We start from the raw sequence: 10,061 nt of genomic DNA, 5'->3' as shown, positions 1-10,061 counted from the left end.
GGGGCTCCAGCCGAGGAACGCTAATCTGGAGCAGGTGAGCAAAGACAGGACATGCTGCTCCGCAATCTCTGCATCAAACACACAGCTTTATCACTCGTCTCAGAAGGACCCCACCACACACTGGAACACAGGCTCCTTTTTGCTGTCTTTAAATGACAAAGTCAATATTATATGGACTGCTTATGACGCCATGGCCAGTGTGATCAAACAGCGCTGGCCTATGCATTTCTGAAACACAAGGACAGCTGTAATAACTTTTCTCAGGGAAGAAAAAGAAAATCTTCGGGATGAACAAAGTTGGCTTGTAGAGCCTTGGTCCTGAGGGAGCCTGAGAACATCTAAGCCGTGGGGGGGAAGAGTTCTGGTGTCGTCCCTGTCATGGACAAACAGTCCGAGAAACTACTGGATTTGTATCCATAACAAAGAGCCTTTGTATACTGCATCCTATTCATGTAGCTTCGCTTTGCGAGTGTCTGCTACCCAAGTCAAGCCCCAGGTCCCTGTGCTCCGGCTTAACAGGGAGCAGTAGAGAGTCTCTGGTTGGAATCTGAGTCGGAATTAAAGGCAGGGGCTCCGATCCACAATATAACGGAGTTGAAAAGAAAGTCCCAGCAATCAGGAATTATTGATCTGCAGAGCGAGGCTGGCGTTCCTTAATTAAGAGGGGCTTTGGTCTGACTGAATGCCTGAGGAAATGCACGAAGGCACTGTAACTGACAAAGATTGTGCAAACGGATTAGAGAACGGCTGCGCCCAGTGGGTAGAAGCTGAGCATAAAGGTGGCCTTGAAAGCCGTTTCTGTGTCGTTACAGCAGAGGAGTGATCAGAACCTCCCTCCGAACCCTCTGGCCCCATAGGAGCGCCAGGACGGGTTTCATCAGATCAGATGAGCTGAGACGAACAGGGGGCGCTGAGGAAGGAGGGGGGAGGAGCTTAACGACAGGTGCTGCGGTTTTAGAAGGACATAAAAGAGCTCTTTCATCTAAAACAATGAAACTTTGCATATGATACATCCGCCCCTCCTGCCACACACACACACACACACACACAAAGTGGATCAATGATAGAAGTTGACCCCCGAGGGCAGAAACATCAATGGATCAGGTGCACCAGCCAGGACTCCTGTCCTACCGACGCTAAGTCTAACTGAGAAAAGGCTGGTCCCAGTTCAAAGAATACATTGATCATCCAAGAGAGAGAGAGAGAGAGAGAGAGAGAGAGAGAGAGAGAGAGAGAGAGAGAGAGAGAGAGAGAGAAAAGAGAAAGAGAGAGAAGAAGGTATTACTATTCAGACTGCAGTCAAACTTGGGTGTGTCAATTCCAGGGAAGGACCAAGTGAGTCACTCTACCTTTATTTTCTGTCATAAAGGGACATCAAGGGTTAATGACGCCGGCCCCAGCGTCTGGCCAGCCACGCCGCACCACTCAGCAGTACAGGCGCTCCAGCCGCTCTGCCTGGCCATGGTGACAGCACTCACAGCCTCACCAGTGTGGACAGGGTCTGTTTGCCAACAGCAAATAACCACCTCTGGTCCATTTAGTACCATCTCTGTTCTGCAAACAGAGCACTCTGCCACGAGAATGACACGGTTCCTCCTCGCGCAGTACCACAGAGGGCCGGCTAACAGTGCTCTCTGTGTGGAACATGCCCACAGCCAGCAGAGAGAAAAACCAGAGTGCATGAATACTGCTGTCTGCCAGGCCGGTGCGGGGGCAGTTGATGAACCCCTGTGGTAGCTCCACCTCTCAGTCCACACTGTCAGTTCCAATGGAAATGTATTCAAAAAGTGAGGGAAAAAAGATATAAAAAACAGACATAAGAAAAACATTTACAACACAAACAAATCTTATAGAAACCCATATCTTGCGTTGTTTAGTCTGTGTTAGTCAAGGTTTAGTGGACAACCCAGGCTGAGTGTGTCTGTGTATTCTACATGTCAGAGTAAATGAAATTTATGACTTATCAGGACTAAAGTCATGACACAAATATTAACACACAGTGGTAGCACGGGGGGGGGGGGGGGGAGTCTTAAGTCACAGTGAAGCAGGAGAGGTAGGTAAACTCCATGGAAACACAAACATCAGTATTTCATGAACATGAGCTCAACCCCTCCTCATCGTGCTGAGTGGGTCAGAATAACTAGACTGGCAGGCTTTAAAACATGACTGTTCTACACTAGAGGCCTGTGACTTAAGAATGACCCTCAGGAGGACTGTGCTGGCATACGCTGGCCTGGAGCCAAGCCCTGCCCGAAAAAAAGAGAGAGTGGTGGGGGTGGGGGGGGTTAAAGAAGAAGAAGAAGTTGAGTCAGACTTTGGGGAGATGTCTCAGCTGGCAGAGACTCAGAGAAGCACCAGATACAGACACATTGATAGGGCGCACACACACACACACACACACACACAAAGTTCATACTCTATAGCGAGAGATATGCCAGCTGTCTGCAGTTTTTTTGGGGAGAACAGAAAACCACCTGTGCCCTTGTCTATCTGTCTCTTCAACTGGCGTAGCTTCTCTTTTCTCCTCGCTCCTCTCCTCTCCTGCTCTAGCAGTAACTTGTCCCTCCTCTTCAGCTTATCTCTTCCTTTGTTGTTCTATTTGTCCTGCACTCCTCTCCTTTGATCCCAGTGCCACAGATTCCATGCAGCTATTTAAAAACCGCAGCAGAGCCAATACTGACTACAGGCTGGTGCAGAGGAAGAGAACCCTGAACCCCATCCCAGACAGGCCTGTTTGGAGACTAGGGTCAGCAAAAGGTCATGACATGTGTTGGCCTTGTTGTCTTGTCTGCCTAATTCCAGATACGGATTTCGACCATAAGGTCAGTGTCACTGTCATTGCTATGTGTGTGTTTATCTCTGTCCCCCTCTGTGTACGTTGGTCATCACCCTGACCCCCCCCCCCCCCCCCTCTCTCTCTCTCGTTCGCCTCACTGCTAGTTTGAATGTGGTTTGAAAGCTGACAGAGTGATAGAGGCCAGACCAGACCCTATAGAGTGCTCACTGGATGCTCCGGGTCAGGACACACTGTATATCCTACAGCCCCTGAGATGAGGTGGATGTCTAAACACACACGCATGGAGGACATGGGGGTGGAGGAGGTGTTTACACCTGGAGGTGTTGGAGGTTCTTGGCTGCTTGAGAAGGGAGGAAGAAGAGGAGATCCCTCTTGAAGCAGGCTGACAGCCAGGCTGACAACCAGGCTAAATGCACCATGCAAATCCAAAGAGCCACGAGTCAAGTAAAAGCAGCTCATGCCGTTTCCAGGTAACCAGGCCGTAGCGTGTGTCTGCCTGTGTGTGTGTGTGTGTGTGTGTGTGTGATGGCAGTGCTAATGGACCATGGTTTTTGGGGAGAAAACATTCAGACAAACACTGAGGCAACACGGTGGAAGATGTGTGGGCTGGAGGTTGGGGTGGAGGCTGGGGCTGGGATCAGTAAGGAGGAGGGCTATGCTGAGACAGCCTGAGCAGTACTAACAGATGGAGGTCACTGCTGTGCAGTAGGACTAGCATTAACTCCAGAGCTTAGCATGAATTAACCAGTGCCTTAAGGCCTGAGCTGGGCTGGGCTGGTGTGGACTGGAGGTCCGTCTCCCCCAGGACCCCTTCAGAACCGGGCTACAGCTGAGCAGAGCTTCCAGGCCTGGGGACTCAGAACTTCTAGACGGCTGACACGACATCTACATGTCAGCACTGAACCCAGGGTAATGAGATTAAACCCTGCCAGCACAGTAAGCGATGATTAACTTATTCTCTCCTCTCTGAATGGCGTTCCATGCACCTCCTCGCATCTCTGTCAGCCAATCAATAAGCTATTATGGCTCCAAACAGCAGGCCAAATTAACTTATAGCCTCACCTGCAGAGTCGGCACTCTGTGCTAATCCCATTGGCAGGGTAAAATGAGCCTGGGAGTCCAGTGAAGGCCAGGGGACCACTTTGAGACCCCGCCCCATCGTGATCCACACCCCTGCAGGGTGCCCAGAGCAGGGCTGGGCAGGACCAGGGCTGGGTAGAAGTGTACCATGACACTGCTGGATGTTCCTGCTGGGCCAGTTGTAAGTCTGGTAACTGGGTTACGCATGACTGACACCTCCACTCACAGCTGTTGGGAGGGGGAGGGTGGACGTGGCAGGCCGTCCTATCTGAAGGCTTGGAACTCTATCCATCATAGGTGAGCCAATCTGTTTAATGGAGTCATGGCACTGGAGACAGAGTAGAATGTGATCTGAGCGTCGGGGGGGGGGGGGGGGGCGGGGGGAGAGGAGAGGGAGAGGAGGGAACGGGGCGAACGGAGAGAGACAGGGGAGTGAGGGAGGTCAGCCCCCAGTCTAGGAAGTCAGGCTGCGACTATTGTCTCGCATCTACACAAACACACGCGCACACATGCACACACACACAAACACAAACACACACTCTCCCCTCAATGGACAGACCCTCATCTTTATCCTCCACATCTCTGTCATGCTGGATGTGGTTACATGGGGGGCTTCTTTGTGTCAGAGCCACGCCCAGCTCAGAGGCATGGGGACACAAAGAGCGATCCGAGGTGTCTCCATAACGGAGGTTCAACATGGTGGCTGTTCTCAGTGTGGGACTAATTAGGCACCCGTTAGCCTAGCTTAGATATCTCTACTGAGACTGGCTGTATTTAGCTACTCCATAGGGACGTCTGTATCCTGCGATGAGTCAACAACACTGGTTGTCATAATAATAGCCTAAATTAGTCTGCTGTACAACAACGCAAACAGCTATTCACAGCCTTGCAATGTATTTCTTACCTCCTAATGTATTGTTTTTTTTCCCCATGACACTGTGTAGACCTGTATATCATTAGCACTAATGGCTGGAGGCATGTGCTGGCTGGTAACCCAACCCCACTATGTGGAGTGTTTGGGGGACTGAAGAGTGGCCTGGGCTCTGACAGAGAGGTCAGGATAACAGGGGCTTCTGGGATACATGGCGATAATGAGCATCCCTGTCACTCCCACCAGACCAATTCTAGGACAGGCCCCTCTGTCGAACTCCTGTCAACCTCCTGACAAGGAGAAATTCATTCTCTCTCAATTATCACCATCGTGATCAGATTAGCTCCTGCTGCAACCAAGGACAATTAGATGGCAGTTGAGGCCATGATGCATGACGACATCACCAGCCCCCACCGAGCAGCCCTGTCCAGGAGCACAGAGAAGACGAGCCGCGCTCCCATCTGTCCTCCAGCACAGAGCAGCATCTCGCTTGCAAGCAGCTGATCTTTATCTGTGTCTCCTGCTTACCTCACCAGCTCTTCCTCTGTCACGCTCCAGGCCCTGCAACATGCTACATCTGGGATAAAGTTGCCGCTGTTTTTCTTTTCCTCTCCCTCCCATCCCCCCCCATCCCCCCATCCCCCTCTCCCCGCCATCCCTTAGCCCAATCCTGGACTATCTCCCCTGAAAGATAACTTGGCCCAGATTCAAAGGCTCAGTGTCAAATACAATCTCTTTCTTATTCTTGTCCTCTATTGCTACTACCTTTTCCTCAGTGCTTCACTGTTTTTGTTCCCCCATCTGCATACATCACCCCAACAGATGAGAAAGAGAGAGAGACGGAGACAGGGGTAGGGAAAGGAAGAATCAGAGATTCTTCATCAACAGAGGTGGGTTAGAACGCATCAAGTGACTGCTGTTTGGATCTGCTACTCTTGGGACCAACCGTAGTGAAAGAAACAGAAGGCAGAGGCAGTTCAATGAGAGTTCACCTTCCGCTGTGCATCTTTCTTACTTTGCACATGTTACGTTCAAATCCTCTAAACCCCATAATCCATTGCAGCCCCTTTTGGTCTCGGATCGAGAAATGTGATCGAAGGTTGCCCGTGAGGGCTCAACCCAATCCAAATAAACGCTGCACACTTCAACAGAGTACATGTCAGAGTAGATAAGACCAGTGGAGCGAAAGAGACAGCGAGAGACAGCAAGAGAGAGAGAGAGACATGATCTTACAATCACCAACATTGATCACACCAAGCCAGAAACACACACAAGGTGCACAAATAGGATTGTGTGCATCCACATATCATGCAGACACAAGCAGGTTCCAATCACTTCTCGGCCCCCTGGTCAAGTGGAGGATTATGAAGTTCTCTGCTATCAGGACTCTTTCTGATTGGAACCGCAGGGTCGTATGACTCAAGTACGTGCATACTGCATCTTATCCAGCCAGAGCCAAGGGTGCTTGGTGATGCTAATAGTACATTACACTACATGGGACTACCCAGCATGCCCTGCTGCAGTGCCAGCGGCAAGGATTACACTGTGATGAATCAGCGGTCACCACGGCGACAAGAGACCCGGGTATGACGCAGAGGGGCTAAGGGAGGTGAACAACCAGCTGGAGAGGAGCGTGTGTGTGTGAGAGGGTGAAAAAGCAAGGTTGTTTCTCAGATTAGATCATTGGCTTACTGTGTGTATGTTGTCCTGGCGAATAAAACGTACAGCACCACTAAAAGAAACCCATGGACGCAGAATGTGTCCAGTACGACTTGAACCAGTAAACCACTGCATACACAAGCGTCTGATCAAACTATTATTGTGAAGACCAGTCTAAGAGAAGACTCTACTACAGTATGGATTATTACTACAGTTTCATTTAGGAAACACAAGTCACGCAGCCGACTCTGACTCCTCCCATCATCTTTACCTCACGACAAACTCATCCCAGAGTTTACAATGCTGGTTCACAACAGGAAGTGGTGTGGACACTCGGAGACGACGACGGGGGGGAGTAAGCTTTCGTATTTTTTCTACCAATAAAAAGTACACATGTCCAATCTTTGCTGCTTTAACCATTTACAGGCAAAAAAATAGATGTTTCAACAAGAAGAAAATAGAATAGAAGTAGAAGGAAATTATAAATGACGTTTTATTTAAAACTATGAAATTCAAATTGAGAAATATGTTTTCCTTCTTTCTTTTTTTTTCTTCTTTTTTTTTTTCTTCTTTTTTTCTTCTTTTTTTTTTTCTTCTTTTTTTCTTCTTTTTTTCTTCTTTTTTTAACCGGGACGGGCAGCAACCCTAACCGGGAGTGTATTCTTCCAAGTGGGGGAACACTTCCCTGGCCCAGCAGGCTGTCAGAGCAGGGTGGGGCCAGGGGTGATGGATCTCTCTGTGGACCTGTCCCTCTGCCCACTCTGCTGGGGGGGAGAGACCCTTCACACCCCCATTCACCGGGCATTGTTAACACGAGTGGCATGGAGGGGGCATCTTACACACGCACGGTGATGGATTAATGAAGACACACAGTGACACACGCACACACACACTGTATTCCGTCACCATTCTGTCCAATTGTGTTACCCTAACAGAGATCAATCCATCCATTCATTTACCATCCATCCATACCACTCTCCCTTTCCCTGGCCGCACAGCTGGAGTGTGTCCGCTCCTCTTCCCCTGCACTGTGATCTCTGGCCCAGTGTTGGCCCCCTCCTCACATCCTGCTGGGGAGGACAAAGCCCCAGGAGGGGCTGCCAGGAGCTGGGGATGGGGCTGCTGCTTTCCCCCGGCCCCCGTTCCTGTTCCCCAACCCCCTGTATCCCATAGTGGACAGCTTTCACGCTTGGCCTGGGCCCTGGGTCCAGCAGCGTCATCCTCTAGGGGAGGTCAGGGGGGAGGGTGTGGGGAGAGTGGGGGGTGTTGGGGAGCTGGGGAGGATCTCCACGCTCTAAAAAGCCCAACATCAGCGTGATGTTTGACACACAGGGACATGACTGAAAAACACAGCAGCCCCTTGCACCATGAGCTGTTGTGAGTCCAGAAAGAGATGCATTCTGGGTCAATTAGATGGGCCTATATCCTTCTCACCTGATCTGTATGCTAATGAGCCCCCTAGGTCAGAGGAGACAGATATGGCCATCTAGTTAACACGCTAACTTTAGCAACATGTTTAGTCCTCACACATAGTGGCATTTATGTATCGACCACAGGCGACAAATAAATGAGACTGCTTTAATTACATGGGCTGCTCTGATTAAATGCAAAAAGCCTAAAGTGCAGAACATGCTATGCTCAGCAGACCATATGTGGCATGCATACTAATACTTATCTCTGTGTCTCTGTCTCTTTTCTCCCTCCCTCCCTTCCTCTCTCCCTCTCTCCCTCTCTCCTTCCCCATGCATATGGATTAATAGCAATCTAATTGTTATTCGTGTGTTGTGTGAGCTACTCTAGGACAGATTAAGAAGTGATGGAGCTGACAGTTGTGTCCTAAGGGAGTGTAATGAGATGTTAGCCTGTAGTTTACCGTGTAATTTCAGGATTAAGTGTATTTGAGATAAATATTCCTTTACTCCCTTCCATTCCCCAATCAGCCACTTACAGCTTACAGCAAAGCAAAAACATAACAGCACAGACACTGTAAAGATATGGAACTGTTTAACTTCAGAACAAGATGATGCTGGAAAAAAGAAGAAGGTTCTCAATGGAACTCATTTTTTTCTCTTTCTTTCCTGGAAGACTAAAAGAAATGCCTCCCTATTGGGTAGGCATCTCATCTCCAACATGTTGATGAAAGCCAAACACTGTGGCAACTACACAATTAGTCTTCAGGCTGGTGGATCAGGACAGATATGAAAAGGATCTAGGATGAAAGAGGTGTGAAATACAATCTACGTATCCGTAAAGTAAATGCTGGCATGGGGGGGGGGGGGGGTGGAAGTAGGGTAACTTGAGACCTTGGTCCTCATTGTGATCTTGGACCAGAAAACAGCCACACCAGCAGCCTAACTAGCCAGACCAGTAGACAACCTTAAAGTCATACCAGGAGACAACCAGTCAGCCAGACCAGTAGACAACCATCCGGGAGTTGTGCAGCCCTCAATGCGGCCCCATGTAAAGCTCTGGCCAGGCGGTTATCTCCTCCACAAGTGGAGCAGTGTACCATCCATGAACTCACTTCATTATCTCTCCACACGGGGAAGGGGAAACAAGCTATTCTTGGAGCCTCAGACAGCACAGAGGATGAGAGAAGCTGCTTTGATACAGCCCGGGTCGATGCTAGTGCAGAGAGTATTCTACATGTGTGGATGCTAGCCTGCAATTGGAGAAGGATGGAAGGAGAGGGAGGAGAGAGAGTAGGGGTGGGGCGGGAAGGCGAGTAAGAAAGATATTCCTTTCAGGGGCACCCACACAGTGTTGACACATTAACACACAAAAAGTAAGAGATGAGAATTATAGTCTGCCTCTGGAAGACTTTCCACAAAATTCTTTTGTTTTCATTTTTCTCATGTCTAAAACAGTCCCTGGCTTTGATCCTTGTTTTCACAGCTGCAGCTAAAAGTTTAAGGTTTTTAGTAGAAAAGTGCAGAGGGGGAAAAAAACCTTCCCAGTGGATGATTTCTCTCACCCATTCAGAAGACAGCTTGATAGTGTAGATTAAAACTGTACGTTACATAACAGGGCCTGAAGTCAAGCCAGGAGGCAATACTGAAGCCAGCCTAAACCACATATAGACTATACTCGGTTAACAAGCTACTTTGTCTGTCACTCAAGATGACTAAATCCACAACCACTGTCTAAACCTTTGTTTCATGCCATCCTATGGGAACAAAGAAGCCTCATTAGATGGTGGGTTCGAATTCGAAGACAAATAATAACAAAAGGAAAGGGAAGAATCCTATTTTAGGCTTGTTTAGGTACACACAGGGGGTATGCCTAGTGTGTGCATGAGCTCATACTTGGGTAAGAGAGTCAGATGGAGAGATTGTGGGATGCACTGTACATGTGGTTAATGATAAACCAAACACACTCGGTTAGGCCCATAGCCTGGCAAAACACTACCTGTTGAAACATGGATTATGTTTACACTCTGTAGAGCGTAGAGGAACAGTAAAAAGCAGTCTCTTAGAATAACAGCTCTATAAGATGTGTTTTTAGCTTTTAAAGTGAAATCTCACAGGACTGAACGAGCTCTGCTATGTAAACACTGTTAAAGCCTACACTTCCTTCTCTAGGGTTTCCCTGGAAACAGATTGGTTAGGATACGTAATACTGCAGTTTCAACTCACAGTGGGGTCAGGCCAAGTT

The sequence above is a fragment of the Hypomesus transpacificus genome, chromosome 15, assembly GCF_021917145.1.
Source record: "Hypomesus transpacificus isolate Combined female chromosome 15, fHypTra1, whole genome shotgun sequence".
NCBI lineage: Eukaryota > Metazoa > Chordata > Actinopteri > Osmeriformes > Osmeridae > Hypomesus > Hypomesus transpacificus.
This window is presented reverse-complemented; position numbering follows the sequence as displayed.